We start from the raw sequence: 19,750 nt of genomic DNA on the forward strand, positions 1-19,750 counted from the left end.
ACTACTCATAGTACTGTAGTACAGATTGAACTTCTTTAGTCTGGCACTCTGGTCTTGCAACATCCGTGGTCTGGCACGATTTTAATTAGCTGGATGTCCACTTATCATGGGTGTGGGTAAGTTTCCTGTGTTTTGTGCTGTTGTTTAGCTCTAATTTACCTTTAAATGTCTTCTAAGAGCCCATTGACTACTCGAGTAGCTGATTATCTGCATTTTAGCATCCTTTTTAGAGACTAAACAAAACACATAGAATAATGAGTTTGAGAGAAAGTGAGACTCGATTAAGTCTAACACTCACGATAACATAATTGACATATGTAACTTCACATGTCTCTCTATAACAATTTGAATAAGAACAATTTTAAACAAAACTTTTAGGTCCAAAATTTGTAAGTGTTGGTAATGCTGCCAGACAACATTTACCTCTTGTGGTGTGGCAAATGCTCTGGTTCTGCACCAGTCAGGTCCCAAGGGTGCCGGACTAGAGAGGTTCAACCTGTAATGTCTTAACTTGATAGTAAGAGGTTAGTCGGAGTACACAGATTATCAAGCACGAACCCCATAGTCAGAATTTGCAGGATCAGACCATATGATGCCAAACAGCATTAAAAAGGATATCATTTCTAGTTGTACCATAATAATATAATTTTATCGTATTATGTTATCCTAGCCCAGAGCATATGCAAATCTTAGATCAAACATCTAGTTTTCAGAAAGCCACCTGGTAAATATCCTATTACTTTCCTGGAAGCAGTGGCAGAACATATCTTTCCCCATCTTGCCAGAAAAAGATACCAGGCAAAGTTTCTGTTTTACGAGTTATGCAAAGTCGCCCCTCCCTTTGTATCTTAAAATTCCTCAGAGAAAATTGGATAAACAGGGATTCTCTTAAATCTTAGGGTCTGATTTTCAAAAAATGTTTTGCCCACATTTGCGTAACTCATTTGAATATCTGAAATCAATAGCGCACTGGTGATTTACACCAGCTGGGGATGCAGCCCACGGTAGGGTTTCTTGTCTGACTGCAAAACAAATATCTTAAACTAACTACTCTCTTTAACTAGTCTGGAATATATGAATGTATCCTCCACCTCCGCAGCAACCTAGATGAAAAGAACCAGTATAAAGTCTAGGATTGGAATGGCACTATCTCTGCACTCTCTCTCTCGGGGTAGATTTTTGAAAGCCCTAAAGGGAATTGGAAAGGCAGCCTCAGAGCCTGTAATGCAGCTCTATGCCCTGCTCTTTCAGTTCAAGGGGAAGCTCTCAGGGGCTTGTTCCTTGCACACTGTTCACTTGTGTGGCCACTCAGGAGAGATTCAATTGTTGCCCAGCTGATTAGAAGAGTGCCTGCAGCTAAGTTGCTTCTATTGGTGGTGCACATTCATACATGCCTCAGTGCACATACAAATTTATTCCACACATGGATGGAAAAAATGTGCACATGGATGGAAAAGATTAGACGGAACGTTGCCTGACGGTGACTTGTCCTAATGTGGACTCTCTACAGCAACAGTGCACAGACTGGGCATTCCCAGTCTTCCTACAACTGCACTCCATGATGCTGCACTGATGGGGCTGAAAAAATAAATAAATGCCAGCTGGTCAGCCCATCTCTTATCCCTGCCCTGCTGCTGCTGTGCCCCTCAGGCTACCACAGATTTCATTGTTTAAATGAATAAAACAGAAGATGTAAGGGGGTAGAAGGCTAGCCCCCAGTGCCCTTCATGAATAGTTTCTGCTGCCCACTGTCTCACACAGCAGAAAAATGATTCTTACAAATGGGGCATGTCACTCTTGATTAGGGAGTAGGGATGTTAAATTTAGATTAATTAACTAATTGAATAGTTGATAGGATTTCCATCAACTATTCGATTAGTCTATAAGGGTACCTCCAGCTTTGAAGTGGAGCTCCAACAAGGCTCTTGCTCCAGTTCAAAAGCAGAAGACCCATGGGGAGCGTGGGACCAGCGGAGGACCCCACTGGCCCCACACTCCCTGTGGTGCCTCAGCCTAGCAGGGCTCTTGTACGTTTCAAAAGGAAGCCCCACAGGGAGCATGACATGCACAAGACACCCATGGCTATTTATTTGCAGTGTAGCCCTACCCCTACTCCCAGAGAAGTGGTTCCTGCTTAGCTGTTTGGGTGCAATCAAAACCACTTTGATACAACTAAGGCTTTGGGGCTGTGGAGGGTGATTTTTTTTATTGCCTTGAATAGCATGAAGGAGACAGTACATTTGGCTCTAATAATAGAGGAAATCCTTTGTAAGCTGGCAGATAAGTAATGCCATAAGGAATGTTCATATTTTGGCATGAGAGGAGTAAGAGGGCTTTGCAAAACGGACTTTTATTCCCCTCTTGCCATTAATACAATATCCTTTCCTAGAATTCCTATTGCAAGAGATGCTGAATGTATGGGAAAAATGTCTATGGAAAGAAAGAATCTAGGATCAGAACACTAGAACTGGAATTGGATGCACCTACACTGCAAAGCTTAACTCAAAATTAGCTACGCAAATCAAGCTGTGTCAATTGTGTAGCTTATTTCAAAATAGCTTACTTTGAGTTTTGGTGCCATCTACATAGCATTTAGTTCGAAATAGAGCACTCTTCCTCCATAAAATGAGGGTTACAGGAGTAGGAGTAAGAAGTCCTCCAGCTTGACAGTATTTTGACATTATGTTGACGCAGACTATGTTATTTTGAAATAACGCTAGTTACTTTGAAATAATGTTGCTGTGTAGACATAGCCAAAGGGACTTCAAGAGGTCATCAAGTCCAGTCACCTGCCCTCATGGCAGGGCAAGCACTATTTAGATCATCCCTGATAGATGTTAGTCAAACCTGCTCTTAGTATCTCCAATTATAGAGATTCCACAACCTCCCTAGGCAATTTATTCTAGTGCTTAACACCCTGACAAAAAGTTTTTCCTAATGTCCAACCTAAACCATCTAGCTGGAATTTAAGTCCATTGTGTCTTGCCCTATTATCAGACATTAAGGAGAATATTTTTTCTCCCTCTTCCTTGTAACACTCTTTTAGGTACTTGAAAGCTGTTATCATGTCCCTTCTCAGTCTTCTCTTTTCCAAATTAAACAAACCCAGTTCTTTCAGTCTTCCCTCATAAGTCATGTTTCCTACTCCTCTAATCACTTTTGTCGCTCTTCTCTGGATTTACCCCAGACTATTTCTCCAGTTTTCCCAGATCATTTTGAATTTTGACCCTATCCTCCAAAGTATTTGCAACCTCTCCCAGCTTGGTATCACTTGCAAACTTTATAAATGTACTCTCTAGGCCATCATTTAAATAATTTATTAAGATATTGAACAGAACCCGTTCCAAAACTGATCCCTGCAGAATCCCACTTGTTATGCCCTTCCAGCATGACTGTAAACCATTGATAAGTACTCTCTGAAGTATAAACTGATGATGCATCATTATTTTCTATGCAAAATTATAATCATTTATCATTATAATCGTATCATGGGATTTAGATTTTTTGGTATATATCATGGGGAATGGTGTTAAATATTCAGGGTTTGATTTTTCTAAAATTTCTTTTGGATATAGAGGGAGTAGAACTAGCCCTCAGGATACAGGCATTCCCTGGCTAGTATAGAGATAACAGAACAGCCTTCTACCACCACCGCCATGGCAAACCTCAATGTAGGTTGGAGAGAGGAAGGAATATGGCCAAAGTACACTGCACTTCAAATATTCTCACCTTGAGGAGGGCCTGTAGAGAGCTGCTGCAGACATAGTGTAAAGTAGAGCAGTTCTGAGGCTGTTCTACATTATCCTGAATCCCAGACTGGCACAAAATAGACTGAGCATTAAGAGACATAAAGGTACATTAAAGGCAACTTCGCTTCCACCTTTTTATTTTCTTCCCACCTTCCACCCCAGTTCTTATACTTGGCAAAGAAACAAACAAACAAAAAAAACCCCAAAGATTAGCGACTCTGTTCAATGCTAATAGCATAACCGTCTGGGATTAGCATTTGATAGTGTTCTACTTTATCTTCAGGTTTGGGAACATCCAAATTTTTCCCCTCTTCCCCTTTATTTATAATACTGAACAATAAAAAAGTCTTTTTGAAAAATAAAACATTCACGTAATTGGCATCATAATTCATTGTCAAATCTCTCTCTGGATTTGATTAAATGCAATAAATTCTGCTGTTAGAATTCTCACTTTGTTAACCTACAGTAAATGCCTATTCATCTGTGTAGTGGTTACAATGTCAGTCCCAGGATATTAGAGTGACAAGGTGGAGGAGGTAATATCTGTTATTGAACCAACTTCTGCTGGTGAAAATGACAAGCTTTCAAGCTTAGAGAGAGCTCTTCTTCAGCTTTCTTTAAAGCAGAAAGGTCCTTTCCATAAGATGATTCAGGGTTGTCTCCCTGTGCTTTGGGGGGGGGTGGAGGGGAGGCCTGCAGTGGCCAGCTGTACCATCCTATGGACAGGACCCAGGGGGCCCAGGGATTACTTGGAGGAACCTGGCTTGGGGTGACAGTAGGGGTCAGGGCTTCCCACACGCATCATGGCGGTTGGAGCTGGAGTGACTAGTAGCCTGCTCCACTCCGCCACCCATCTCCCAGCCTGCTGTGCTCTACTTCACTGCATCAGCAAGTGGAGCAACCTGGCCCCGGTTACAGTGGTGTAACTTTGTGTGACTTCCTCCAATAGTGTAGGCAAGGCCTAAGTGATACTGTAGTGCAAATCCTAACACTAATGGAACTCTTATCCAGATCAGAACCTTTGCTCTGATACTAACCAGCCTCTTCATTCTCTTTTGAAACACTATTATTACCTCATTTTTTCATCTGAAAAAAGGGAGACACTTGCAATAAGGTCATACAATGAGGCAGTGGTAGAGCTTGCAGTATAATCCAGGAGCCCTAATTTTTAGTCCTGTGCTGTAGCCACTAGCCATGTCCCTCTCCAATCATCGTAAGGTGATTATAACTTGGGCAATAAATCAGAGTTTTTAATTGTTGCTTGAAACCAGCCTTAAAAGAGAATTGTTACTTAAATTAGCTTATCTATATATCGGTTATGAGTATATGGTTGTATTCCCATAAATAGCTTGTGAGCTCTCTAATGTTATATTCAAACTATGTAAAAGGTTGCTACATAATTCCTAGAAAGCAGGGGTTCTCAGGCTCCCTGGAGCAGAAACCCCCTTCCAACAATGAAAATTACTACAACACCCCAGGCAGGGGGTAGGGAACCCTGAGTCTTGCTTTCTAGGGCCGAAACCCTTAGACTTTGTCCCCAGGCTGAGGGAGGGGTTCTCAGGCTGTGGCCCTCACAAGTCTAATTCTGATTAAAACAGGATCTCAACCCACAGTTTAAGAACTGCTGCTATAAACAAAGCAAATGGGTAAGTTTCTCACATGCTGATTCTTCATCAGAAGATGGAAACAGAATAGTTAATTATTGGCCGACTTAGTTCAGAGATGTAGTTCGCAACAGTGTCTGATTTCCATTATACTTGATCTGGTCTCACTTTGTAAAAAGCATTTTTATTAAATTCCATCTGATTAAGAAAAAAATACCCTAGCATTTATTTTATGTTGTGTAGCTTCCGAACAAAGTTCAAAAGTTTCAGAGTAGCTGTGTTAGTCTATAAGGGCACATCTACACAGCAGGGCAAAAGTTGAATTAAGATATGCAACTTCAGCTATGTCAATTGCGTAGCTGAAGTCAAAATAGCTCAATTTGGCTTTTGGCGCTATCTACACAGCAGGAAGTCAAAGGGAGAACACTCTTCCTTCGATTTCTCATACTCCATGTGAAATGAGGATTACAGGAGTTTGAGTAAGAAGTCCTCCAGCTCAATATTATTTTGAAATAATGGCTTGCTATGTTGACACACATTTTTTTATTTTGAAATAACATCAGCTATTCTGAAATAATGCTGCTGTGTAGGCGTACCCTAACTGAAAAAAACCTGTAAAAACAGCGAGTAGTACTGTAGCACCTTAGAGAAAAATAAAAAAATGTGGATGGTATCATGAGTTTTCATGGGCAGAGCCAACTTCTTCAGATGAATGGAACAAGGGGTCCAGAGTTGCAAATAAATAGCACAAAAAGAAAGGATGGGGAGGGAAAGGGAAGAGGATAAAAATTGTCAATTAGGGTATGTCTACACTACAGCGCTAATTCGAATTAACTTAGTTCGAATTAGTTAATTCGAACTAAGCTAATTCGAATTTGCGCAGCTAGACTTAAAAACTAGTTTGAATTAGCGTTTTGCTAATTCGAACTAGCATGTCCACACAGAGTGGACCCTGAACAGAGGTTAAGGATGACCGGAAGCAGTGCCGGCAGGGCATCAGATGAGGACTTAGAGCATGGAGCTGCTGTCTCAGGCTAGCCGAGGGCTGTGCTTAAAGGGACCCGACCCCCACCCCAGACAGACAGTTCTCAGGATTCCCCGCTTGCAAAGCAGTCCTGGCTTGGAGTGCCCTGAGTGCCCACACTGGGCACATCACAGCACTCGGCCATCACCCCAGCTGCACTTGTCACAGGCTGCCATCCGGGGGGAGGGGACAATCGGGGGGCTGCAGGAGAGCTTCCACCCCGAGAAGCCCGCAAAGCCAGCCCAGTCCTCCCCATCGGTGGCGCGTACCCCATTCCTCCCTCACCTTCTTCCACTTACCCTTCCCTATCCCCCCTTCCTGATGTACAAAATAAAGAAAACGTGTGTTCAAAAATAGAATCTTTCTTTATTGAACAAAACTGGGGGAGACTGGGAAAAAGAGGTGGGAGAGGGGAAGAGAGAGGCTGGGAGGGGGGAGGGCAACTAAAATGATCAGGGGTTTGGAACAGGTCCCATATGAAGAGAGGCTAAAGAGACTGGGACTTTTCAGCTTAGAGAAGAGGAGACGGAGGGGGGATATGATAGAGGTCTATAAAAGCAAGAGTGGTGTGGAGAGAGTGCATAAAGAAAAGTTCTCCATTAATTCCCATAATAGAAGGACTAGAGGACACCAAAGGAAAGGAATGGATAGCAGGCTTCAAACTAGTAACAGAAAGTTGTTCTTCACAAAGCAGATAGTCAACCTGTGGAACTCCTTGCTGCGGGAGGCTGTGAAGGCTAGAACTAGAACAGAGTTTAAAGAGAAGTTAGATCAAGTCATGGAGGTTGGGTCCATGGAGTGCTATTAGCCAGGGGGTAGAAATGGTGTCCCTGCCCAAAGTTTGTGGAAGGCTGGAGATGGATGGCACGAGACAAATGGCTTGGTTACTGTCTTTGGTCCATCCCCTCCAGGGTACCTAGGATTGGCTGCTGTCGGCAGACAGGCTACTGGACTAGATGGACCTTTGGTCTGACCCAGGATGGCCATTGTAAGCTCAGGGCTCAGGGTCGGGGGTCTCAGTGGACCACCCTGATTTTCACGTAGACCTGCTCCTGGGTGGCCAGGCTGGCAGCTCTCCTGCCCTAGACGGCCACTTTCCTGTGCCTAGTGCGGAGTTCGTGGATGAGGTCCACGATGTCTGCACTAGACCAGGCGGGTGCCCACCTCTTGCGGTCCTGGCCAGGCTCCCGAGAGCTGCCAGCCTGGTCCCGGGAAGAGGCGGAGGGCTGGGGGGTATCGGGTTACTGGCTCATGGCGTGCCAGGTGCAGGGTCTGCTGGCTGGGTGCTGGCAGGCTTGCACCAGGCACGGGCACCGTAGCCAGCCCGTGCCCCTTTAAGGGGTCCGGGGCCGGGAGGGGGGCAGAAGAGTTTCCCTGGTGGTGCCCAGAGTGGCCACCAGGGAAAGCTGGGGAGGGCTAGCCTCCCACTAGTTCGAATTAAGGGGCTACACAGCCCTTAATTCGAACTAGTAAGTTCGAACTAGGCTTAGTCCTCGTGCAATGAGGTTTACCTGGTTCGAACTAAGCGCTCCGCTAGTTCGAATTAAGTTCGAACTAGCAGAGCGCTAGTGTAGCGCCTATGAAAGTTAATTCGAACTAACGTTCGTTAGTTCGAATTAACTTTGTAGTGTAGACATACCTTTAGCGTGTCAATTAGAGTGTCTGTGCCAAATTAGGTTTATTGAGTGGGCTAGAAATTATACTTAACATATAATGTCATTAGGATATTGAATATAGCAGCCCATCCAAGTAAGGTCTTTGTTCAGACCTTGGTTCAAGGTGTCAAACTTGTAAATGAACCCAAGTTCTGCAGCCTCTCTCTTGAGCAAGTATTTGATATTGCTTTGTAATAATATTGTTACTTTTTAATCCATTCGTGAGTGCCCGGGCAAGTTAAAATGTCCTCCAACAGGTTTCTGTGTGTTACAGTAGTGAGCAGGAGTGGCCGCTCACTGACCCCAACGAGGAAGAAGCCCTCTCTAAGTTCAGGTGGGCTGAGATGGAGCCTGCCCCTTTAAGTCCATAGAGGCCTAAGGGTGGGGTAGGAAGTATAAAAGCTGAGCCTAGAAGCTCATTAGAGGGCCAGCTGCTGGAGGGAGCAGAGGCCTACCCTGAACTCTCACTCCAGGAGGACCCCGAGGATCTGGCCGAGGCCGACGACTGGCCCGGGCATCAAAAGAAGAGCCAGGTGCAGACTGAGGGGGAGTCCGGAAGTGGCCCAGGGGAAGCGGAGCATGGTCAGGTGGCCCTGATAGCTCTTTGCTGTCTGTCAACATGTGTCAGAGCAGATTCCCTGCTGACCCTAGTGGCCACCAAGTCTGCCACTGCTAGGTCCCTGGGCTGGGATGAATTGGAGTAGGGAGGGCCCACATCCTCCTGTCACCCTACGTACTGGTAGGGTTGCTAGGTGTCCGGTATTCTACCAGACAGTTTGGTATTTGCGCTCTCTGTCTGGTAAAACAAATCAGAAAATACTGGACATGTGCAATGTCCAGTATTTTCTGATTTTTCCGGCTGCGCACTGGACAGAAGCCTGGCGTGGGCGGGGGGGAGTAGCTGGAAGGCGGGGCCACGATCAGCACTGGGAGCCTGTGATTGCGCAGAAGCCTGGCGAGGGCGAGGGGAGTGGCTGGGCTTCTGCACAATCACAGGCTCCCAGTGCAGATTGTGGCCCCGCCTCCCAGCCTGGGAGTCCCAGCTGGTAGGCAGGGCTGCAATACCCGCTCTGGGCGCGTTAGAAGCCCAGAAGCCTGGCTGGGAGTCGGGGTGTGATCGGCGCTGGGAGTTCTCTGCAATCATTTCAGTTGCAGGATAAAAAGGAGTTCTTCTAAATTCTTCTGTAGCCTTAGCTATTAAATATAGCATGTGTGTCTGTGGCAGTGTTTTTTTTTTTTTTTGTTCGACAAAGTTTTAGCCTGTATGTTCGGTATTTTTGGGGAGACCATCTGGCAACCCTACATACTCTATTTGAGCCAAACAACTGTTTGCCTGCCTGCCTGCCTGCCCTGACAGGGCCTGGGCTAAACACACTGTGGAAACTGGTTGTTCGCCTGCCCCACCCTGAAGCAGGGTTGGAGCTATGTTGACACTTAGGTTGGTGCAGGCATCGTGGCCTGCCCTGCCCCCAGGCCTCACTATCTTAAAGGGGTCGCCAGACTAATAAGTATAGGCCTGAGCATCAGTTGGGGCCCAGGATTGAGCGAGACCGCTTACGGTTACCATTTTGTATATCTGATTTGTGTCCATTAATCTTTTGTCGTAGAGACTGTCCTGTTTGGCCAATATACATGGCAAGGGGGCGCTGCTGGCACTTGACGACATAGATCATATTGATGGATGTGAAGTTATATGAGCCTCTGATATGGTGACTTACTTGGTTAGGTCCTGTGATGATGTCACTTGTATAGATGTGTGCACAGATTTGGCACCGGAGTTGGTTGCAGGGGTGGGTTCCTGAATGAGTATGATGAAGGTGTGCTTCGCGGTTGCTGGAAAGAATTTGTTTGAAGTTCAGGAGCTGTCTATAGGCGAGGATTGGCCTGTCCCCCAGACCTGTGAGAGTGAGGGGTCATTTTCCAGAATAGATTATAGATTGTTAATAATGTGCTGGAGGGATTTAATTTTGGGGGCTATAGTGATGAGGAGAGGTGATCTGTTGTTTTCTTTGTTGGGCCTATCTTGAAGAAGCTGGTGTCTGGGTCCATCTATCAAAGTTCAGCTGAACTTCAGCAAGCAATTACTTTGAGTGATGTTAAGCACTGTCTCTTAAATGTTTGGAAATTCATTAGCTTCTATTCAGTTCCTCCCATTTATGTTCCTCCCAGTTGATCAAGAACATTTCAGCAAAAGATGGAGAACAGACCACTTGAAGCTTTCTAAAACAATGGCCAGACTCTGCTGGTGTACATGGCTGAAGTCAATAGAGCTATGCTTATTTGTATCAGAAGAGTATTTATTCCAGGAAAGTGTGGGAAGTGCAGGCAATGCAAGAACTGCTGCTGTTTCTTTTTATGAATATAGCTAGGCATAATGGAGAAAATCATTTTAATTCTGCATTGATAAATGAAGCCCTAATTAAAAAAAGCTCATTGACTTGTGTTTGTCATTTTCTGGAATCTGTACAGTATTCAAGAGACCAGATGAAGAGACAATTAATAACATTTGCGCAAGAGTAGGAAAATGTATCATATTTGTTTGCATCATCAATGCAATTATTAAACTAAAGAGAAAAAGATTTAAACCTGCTATGACTGGTGTAACTTGTTAGAGTGTTGAATGGTGCGAAATGAATAACCAACCTGGGAGCCCTTAAGGGGTTTCAGGTGAAAAGCCAGTAGCAGTGTCCTTGTAGCTGACTGAGAAAAGTCTGTGTAAGCAGCATGTTTATTCTCGTTTTTATCGCTAATCAATTGCCTGACGCTTAGTTCTGGATGACCAAGGGACTAAAAATACAGGTTTGTCAATGGAGGATTAAGTTGCAGCAAATTGGGTGACTAAGAGCACCCACTCAAGAGTTTAATATGAGTTTAAATTTTGTGAATTGACTTCTCACCTTTTGTTGATTTGCCTTACCTTTGCTGAGTGTCCCTGTGTAGATGTGGCTTACAATGTACCCATTACAAAGGTCTGACACTTATTTTGTATATCTACAGGAGACCCATGCAATGGACTTTTGAACTCTGCATTTGCCATTTTAAAATTTGCTGGGAAAATGATTCTTACTAAGACATTTTGGCTTAAATGATTTCACACAAGCCAGGGGATCACAATATGTAAACAAACTGGTTTTCTTTTTTTTAGCTACAAGTGTTGCAGCTCTGAAATGTATACCGAAGGTAAACTGCGCGATTGTGCAACTATTTTCTATTTCTGCTATTGTGCAAGACTGGGCTATAATTTGTTGATTAAATGACCTTTGGAAAAAATTTAGCTCTTAATTTTCTAGATTTATATAGATGAATATGACTGGATGTGTACAAGGAACAAACTAAATTATTCCTAGTTCTTTAAATTAACATTCTATCCACGATGGTCTTAAGTTTGGACTAGACTGCCTACCCCTCAAACAATTACTAAGTTATTTCTTCCCTGTCCAGTAAAATTTAATGTAGCAATTGTGGCATTTTAGATGTTCTGATATCTTCCCACTGATGGTAGTTGTTAAATAGAAAACATAATCATGCAATCAAACAATCATCATTTGATGTAGAAATGCTGCTCCAAGAACATATAAACATCCGCTGACCTGTTTAATTTTTTTCAGCTCTTTTAAGACTATCTAATGCAAAGAGGCATTATAAAGCCAAGTTGTCCTCATGCCAGTTGCAGTAGAAACTGACAAAATATTTAGACAGTTTGTTTTCAAGCAAATACATATGCTAGAAAATCAGATGATCTTTCTGATGTATCTGATAATGAATACATTTTGAGATAATGAGTGGCCAAATCTTTTTCAACCATATGAGCCGCAGCACGATTAGTCTCAAACTCTAGATTTCAGTTGTCTTGATGTCTTCATCCCACTTGCCAACAAACTGAGCTGTTTGGGGCCTACTGGTCATACCCTGCCCTCTTATATCCCACCAGTCTGTCAATCATGGCCAAACACTGTTGGTCCACCTCTACCAAATCTCCAGCCAATATAACTTACAACGGCCAGCACAAACTCAAGTGGACAGTTGTAGATGCAATGTCTCACCATTTGGTGCTAATCTCTATGCCCCACTTAGTACATTTTCAAACAAGCATCACAGTGCTCTCTTTTACTGCCCCTCATCTCTAGGAGGTGCTCCTTGTAAACATCCCTCCTTGTTCACCTTTGCATGCCTCCTCAAAACTCTCCTTTGCTGTGGTGCTTATGAAAATCTTGACAGTAATTAGGCTGTTGGTGGGCAGACTGTTGTCTGTCATGCTGACCACTATATTGTCTCATTGTTCAGTTGTACAACACACCATCTGTGGCGTTGAGCTAACCAAGGTTAAATAATCAGCTAAGAGGGTGACCTGAAAGTGATCCTTAAGATACATCAAAAGGGCACTGATATAGTAAATAGGGTCATTCCTTGGAGACATTTATTGAAGCCATGTTAGGTAGAATCAAATCTTTAACATATTTACCTCTATTGTTAGAGAATCCAGAATAGATGCTGAGTGTATTTCTCTGTGTTTTCCTATATCTTGTTAGATCTCTAACAATGTGATTTAATTAGCTTGTAGATGCTCAGATTTGTTCCTGCTTCTTTACTACATTCTATTGATTCAGAGATCAAAAGGGTTGTTATCATTTAGATGGGATTTGTGATGTAGTAATATTGTCCTAATCTCTCATGGAAACTTGTTATTCTACATGGTAAACCACCTATGAACTGTCTTGATAGTTTGAATGGCCAATTGCCTTATATGATTGGATACACCTAGTCTATCTAATCTTCCTGAAACAGAGATCTTGTTGTGACAATTGCTGTCAAGAGTTTTCTAGGGAAAGCTTTGGGTCTGATCCTTTTTAACTCAAGTCTGCTTAAACTTTAACAGGGAAGGTCTAAGTGACAAAACTGTGGTCTCCAGGTTTACTCTGGAGTCATCCTAGAATTCTCGTGGAATGACTTGAACAAACTTTATACGTGGACTCTCAATTGATTATAACCTTTTATACTGATCCAGAATGACTTCTACAAATGAGCAGCCTCCTCATCTCTGCTGTAGGTGTGTTGATCTTTTAACCACAGCAACTCTCTTCTTTTTTTTCCTTTATTATTAAAACTTCAGTCCCATGGTTGTTAGAAGATTGGCACCTGCATGATATTTGGGTGAGATCTGAGACTCATACGGATGTTGGGAAATATCTCTGCTCCTTTGACATTGATGGACATCCCCTATGATGAATGAGGTTTTCAATAATCCCTCACTATATTAGACTTGGCTGTCTAGATGGAAGTCAAGGGCTGGAATGTTTAAAGGGGTGACCAGTGTTTGGTGACCAGTGTGGCATTACAGAAGCTCTTTTGTTACTGGCTGTGTGAATATAATTACAGAATAAACCACCAGTTTGAGACATTGTCTGCCCTGTACGTTGCAGTCTGCACAGAGTATAGCATTACCATTGTGGTCCATCCAGGTATGCAATCATATCATCTGTTATCTCGTATCTTACACTTAGATTTTAAGATCTTTGGGGGAGGGACTGTCTTGGTTCTGTGTTTTTGCTGCACCCATCACAGTATGATCCATGTCCATGACAAGATACTACGGTAATACTACTGCTACTACTAATAATCATTATAAAATGTTGTAGATAAGCTATAGTATAGTAGCTGATTCTCCTCAAGCTCTGGTTTGTCATTGTGTAAATCAATTGATCTAAGGGACTTATTCCTGATTTAAATTTGCTGCTGTAAATTTACACTGAGAAGAATCAGTCTCTCAGTGGCTTTGCTGTACCATATTTGCATAGTTTCTTCTGCAGATCCAGGTGCTATGGCAGGCTGCAGTGGCAGACGGCAACACCTGGGCCACCCGATGGTCCAGTTATCTCATAACTTTCAGTAGAGCAGCAATATTTTGTTCTGTGAAAAGCTTCAACAAAAATAATTTGGTTTCATTTAACTTTTCTTCAAATATTTTCTCTTTTTGGTTGAAAACTGTAATATTTTAGTAGTAGAATTTTCTGGAAATTTAGTTTTTTTGGGGGAGGGGAATCACCAGCACGCAAATTTTTGCCAGAAATGGATGATTTTTGGTGTCATTTTTTGTTTTGCCAAAAAGCCTTTTTCTATTTAAAAAAAGTTTTAATAAAAATTTTGGACCAACTTTTTTAATGCTACACAACTTCCTTACAGAAAGGATCTGAAGTGCTTCACAATATATAATCATAGCTGAAGCATGCAGAGCCAGAGAGCTTTCAGGGAGCACTGCTCCAAAAGCTTTATTCGGTTATTGTCCATGTAAAATTTTTCCTTTCCTTTCATCTTTTTACTGTCTCTTTTGTTTTATGATTGTACAGAGTAGTCCTCATGCTTCAATAAAGAGAGCACTTTTCCAGCTTTCGAAATGGACCTTCTATTTCTATATAAATGCACTTTGTTTTAATACATATTTAATTGAAACAATATATCACATAGAAGACCAAAGAAAATGTAATAATAAACTGTCCTTTATTGGTAGGAATTATGTAGGAGGAAGGGATTACCAAATGAAATGAACAAGCATGTATGTCGTTTGTATTACTACAGGGCAAGATAATACACCTAATAATATGAGTTTTAAGAACTCCTTTCCATAGACATATGTCAGAACATTACTTTGAGGCCTTCTGCTTCTATGAATAATAATTAACTTAGTCTGAAGTTTAAAACCACAGGACTGTTTCATTTTCAAGAGCTCTTTCAGAAACATTTTTGAAGGATGAAGCAATAGGGCTATCATTACTTGCCATCAAAATCCTCAGTGTCAGTCCATCTGGATTCTGGAATGCTTTTATCGTCTTCCACTACAGTTGCCCTCTTCTCTTGCAAATACTTGCTTGATTCTCACCAGCTTGTTGCAGTTTGCTTGGGATAGAGATTTAAATCCTGTAAGACAATAAAATTATGTTCTCTGTATTCAGTGTCATAGTGCCTGGTGTTTTAGTTAAGGGCAATCTGACGCTATTACTTTTCTTATAGTTCTGTACAGTTTCCACCCTCAAATATGATGACATTCTCCCACGAATATACAAAGGATTATTTATAATAACCACGTTTAAAAGCTTTTATACAAATTTGTCACGCATTAAATTAGCTCTCCTTTGAGAGAGAATTTCAAATCTGGATCATCTTAGCTCTGACCTGATTTTTCATCATTTTTCATTCTTTCTACTTAAAGGTTTCTTCTTATGGTTGAATGCTTCCTGTTCTTCCTAAGGATTATTTATTGTAGTTCTGAATATTTGTTCTCTGCTCTAGCTATAATATCTTCCATTAGTCACTCTTAGTCACTTTGTTTTCCCTCCAAAGTAGCAGTACATAAAGCTTAGCCCTTCAGATCCACAGATTTCTGCTTTATATCCACAGATATCCACATCTGTTTATGTAGATGCGGATAGCCACAGCTCATTTTTGAAGATATGGACCGATCTGGATACAAATTTTGTGTATAGTATCAGAGGGGTAGCCGTGTTAGTCTGAATCTGCAAAAGCGACGAGGAGTCCTGTGGCACCTTATAGACCAACTGAAGTGTAGGAGCATAAACTTTCGTGGGCAAAGACCCACTTCGTCAGATGCATGTAGTGGAAATTTCCAGAGGCAGGTATAAATATGCAGGCCAGGATCAGGCTGGAGATGACGAGGTGGATCCAATCAAGGAGGATGAGGCACACTACTAGCAGCTGATCTGGAGGTGTGAATTCCAAGAGAGCAGAAGCTGCTTTTGTAGTTAGCGAGCCATTCACAGTCTTTGTTTAATCCAGAGTTGATTGTGTCAAACTTGAAGATGAACTGTAGCTCAGCAGTTTCTCTTTGAAGTCTGGTCCTGAAGTTTTTTTGCTACAGGATGGCTACTTTTAGATCTGCAGTTGTGTGTCCAGGAAGATTGAAGTGTTCCCCTACAGGTTTTTGTATGTTGCCATTCGTAATATCAGATTTGTGTCCATTGATTCTTTTACGTAGGGACTGTCCAGTTTGGCCGATGTATATAGCAGTGGGGCATTGTTGACACATGATGGCATATATTACGTTGGTAGATGTGCAGGAGAATGTACCAGTGACAGTATGGCTGATCTGGTTAGGTCCTGTGATAGTGTCGCTGGTGTATATATGTGGGCAGAGTTGGCACCGAGGTTTGTTGCAAGGATTGGTTCCTGAGTTCGAGTTATTATGGTGCGGTGTGTAGTTGCTGGTGAGAATATGCTTCATGTTGGCGGGTTGTCTGTGGGCAAGGACTGGCCTACCTCCCAAGGCCTGTGAAAGCGAGAGATCATTGTCCAGGATGGGTTGTAGATCACTAATGATGCGTTGGAGAGGTTTTAGCTAGGGACTGTAGGTGATGGCCAGTGGTGTTCTGTTGGTTTCTTTCTTGGGCTTGTCCCGTAGCAGGAGGATTCTGGGTACACGTCTGGCTCTGTCGATCTGTCTCCTCACTTCCTCGTGTGGGTATCGCAGTTTACAGAATGCTTGTTGAAAATCTTGTAGGTGTAGGTCTCTGTCTGAGGGGTTGGAGCATATGCGGTTGTACCTCAGTGCTTGGCTGTAAACAATGGATCGTGTGGTGTGTCCGGGACGGAAACTGGAGGCATGCAGGTAAGTATAGCGGTCGGTAGGTTTTCGGTATAGGGTGGTATTGATATGACCGTCACTTATTTGTATCGTGGTGTCCAGGAAATGGACCTCCCGTGTAGATTGGTCCATGCTGAGGTTGATGGTGGGGTGGAAGCTGTTGAAATCATGGTGAAATTCTTCCAGAGTCTCCTTCCCATGGGTCCAGATGATGAAGATGTCATCGATATAGCATAGGTAGAGAAGGGGTGTAAGTGGACGAGAGCTGAGGAAGCGTTGTTCCAGGGCAGCCATAAAAATGTTGGCGTATTGTGGGGCCATGCGGGTGCCCATAGCAGTGCCACTGGTCTGGAGGTATATGTTGTCACCAAATCTGAAATAGTTGTGTGTGAGGATAAATTCACAGAGTTCAGCCACCAGTTGTGCTGTGGCATCATCAGGAATACTGTTCCTGACAGCTTGTACTCCATCTGCATGTGGGATGTTTGTGTAGAGAGCCTCTACATCCATGGTGGCTAGGATGGTGTTTTCTGGAAGATCACCTATGCATTGTAAATTTTGTGTATAGAAACCTGTGGGTATATGCATCCGTGGATATAGATATCTGTGGGTATACGCATCTGTGGATACAAATATTGTATCTATGCAGGGCTCTCCATATGGTGACCATGTCTCATCGATTTTTTTTTTTTTTTTTTTGCTGTAGTTTCTGTGTTAGTGGATGGCAGTCATGTTTAGTGTGCCAGTTTTCTTTTCCTGTATTTCACTTGTTGGGAAATGTAGTGAAGTGTCTGCCCCACTCTGCCAAGGGAAGGTTAAAAGCAGACTGAAGTGACCCTGCGTACACATTCCCAATCAGAGAGAGGCTGGTCGGGAGCCAATCAAAGGACTTCTTGCTGGGGCAGCCCTGATATAAGGAGCTGTTCAGCAGAGCAGTGGGCAGTTGAGTCCTGATCCATGAAGGGGAACGACCAATTTCAGGAGGAAGCAGTTTGGATGGAGCAGTGCTGGGCAGGCTCAGGAGAGGAGAGAGAATGGCTCTGGCCTGATATATGCAAGGCTTTAGGCATTGATAAAAGGGCTGAGAAAGCTCAAGGTCCCTGGGGAAGGGGCTCAGGAAATGTGAGCAGTAAAGGGGGTGGGACATAGCTGCTACCAGGGGTGTTGGGTTGGGGTCTAGACTAGTCGGTCCTCCCTTGCACCACATCTAGCCACCACAGAATATGGCCTAGCCACACCACACCTAGCCACCACAGAATATGGCCTTCACAGACTGTAACTTGCCCCTGAGGCAAGGGGCTAGACTTTGGGGTTACAAATGGCCACGATGGCAGGTGAGCAGTTGGCCACTGATGGAGGACTGCTGATACCCCTGGAAGGGGGAGAAAACTGAATGATAGGGACTGCCAGAGGGCAGTGTCCTGAAGCGACATGGGTCTTGAGCCAGAGGACGGAGACAGTGGAGAGAGCAAAATACCAGCCAGAAAGCAGCGCACTCCATAGACTGAGCTAATTCCCCGTGTGACAAGCAGGAGGCACCAAAACAGTAAGATAACCCCATTACAGGAAGGCAAAGGAGAATGTCAACTTAGCTGCTGGATGGACTGCCTGCTAGAAGCCAAAAAGGTTTCAGGTTTTTTTTAAGTCTTGCTGTGCTGAGAAGAATGCCCACAGATGTTGAAGGATCCTGGCAATGAGAGGGAGAGATTGAGATTAGCTGCATGTAAAAAGGTCGTGTCTACACCAGAGGTAGCAAACCTCCGGCACACCAGCCACATGTTTTATTGGGGTTAGCTGCTGGCAATTTGTTTACCTGAGCATCCACAGGCACAGCCACCTGCAGCTTCCAGTGTCCATGGTTTGCTGTTCCCAGCCAATGGGAGCTCCAGGAAGCAGTGGCCTGGCCCAACTCCTGCACAGAGTGGTGAGCAGGGGCACCTAGTCCCCACCCTCTCCCCTTCCATCCACCTTCCCTCTTAGCCTCTGCGCCCCCAGGGCCTGTGCAGTGCATTGCCATGCTGCCAGCTCGTGCTCTGGGTGTCATGGCTGCAAGTGCCACCGGCCCCACTGCTCCTGGTACTTTGGTGAGGAGTCAGGGAGCAAGGAGGTTGGATAGGGAGCAAGGGTCTTGGGGGGGAAGTCAGAAGATAGGGAGCGGGGGGAACGTTGCATGGGGGCAGAGACCCAGGGGGAAATCAGGGGGCATAGAGCAAGGGGTTTGAATGGGGGCATGGGTCTCAGAGGGGCAGTCAAGAGGTGGAGAGGGGGACTGGATAGGGGCAGGAGTCTCAGGGGTCACGGGCATTGGATGGAGGGGGCATTGGGTCACACCTTGCTGTTTGGGGAGGCCCTGCCTCCTCCAGCTTTCTGTACCTGGCCCTCAATACAATTTTTGTACCCGATGTGGACCTCAGGCCAAAAAGTTTGCCCACCCTGATCTACCTATTTGCCTGTTGGTGAAGTACATACCTAAACTGACAGAAGAACCCTTCCCGTCATACAGGTGGTGTCCACAAGGAAGTGCTACCATCCGTCCATGTGTGTGTGTGCGTACAAACATGCATACTCAGAAAGCATTGCCAGAAAACCAAAAAAACTCATTATTCTCACAGCTCAGTTCAGTAATCGCTTGTATTTGAGACATAACTTCATTGACGGCAGTGTCCTTGTAATAGCACCAGTGCCTTGATTCGTGAAACCCTATTTCTGTTGCTATAATATTGTGATAATATTTTCAAGTGTCTATTTTCTATATAGACAGACAACAGGGGAAGCCAGCAGACAGATGGGTTTGCTTTAACTACTCTCATTTCTCAGTGTGAGATTTAAGCCCTGACTCTCTTTTGTGTGGAATGGGAATATTAACATGAAGAAGCAGGAGGTAGTAGTAGGAGATAAGTTTTTATCATCATATGTTGCAGAAGAGAGAAGAGTCATGAGAGAGGCAAGAAGAAGTAAAAAGAAGGTAGGAAACCTTGCTTTAAATATCTCCCTACTAATCTTTGTGTCTTGAGACAATACCACTGTGTGGGCTGTACTGTTTTGCCTTGTCCTGTCCACGAGGAAAGCACAAGGCTGGAAACCCCTTCCTGTGGGTTTTAAATACTGTTGTTAAAACCCGCATG

General features: G+C 43.8%; 1 protein-coding gene and 1 long non-coding RNA gene across 3 annotated transcripts in view; one reads left to right on the plus strand and one right to left on the minus strand.

The window, feature by feature from the left end:
• The window catches only part of LOC149523457 (uncharacterized), a 131,357-nt gene that overhangs the window by 62,168 nt on the left and 49,439 nt on the right, over positions 1-19,750 (plus strand). The gene's annotated exons all lie outside the window — the stretch shown is intronic.
• EDN3 (endothelin 3) overlaps positions 14,509-19,750 on the minus strand; it is a 145,630-nt gene continuing 140,388 nt past the window's right edge. The window contains exon 5 of the mRNA XM_075901119.2: positions 14,509-18,312. The gene's annotated coding sequence lies outside the window, so the exon portion shown is untranslated. The remainder of the gene's footprint in view (positions 18,313-19,750) is intronic.

This window comes from Pelodiscus sinensis, chromosome 17 (assembly GCF_052426305.1).
Source record: "Pelodiscus sinensis isolate ZL-2025 chromosome 17, ASM5242630v1, whole genome shotgun sequence".
Lineage (NCBI taxonomy): Eukaryota > Metazoa > Chordata > Testudines > Trionychidae > Pelodiscus > Pelodiscus sinensis.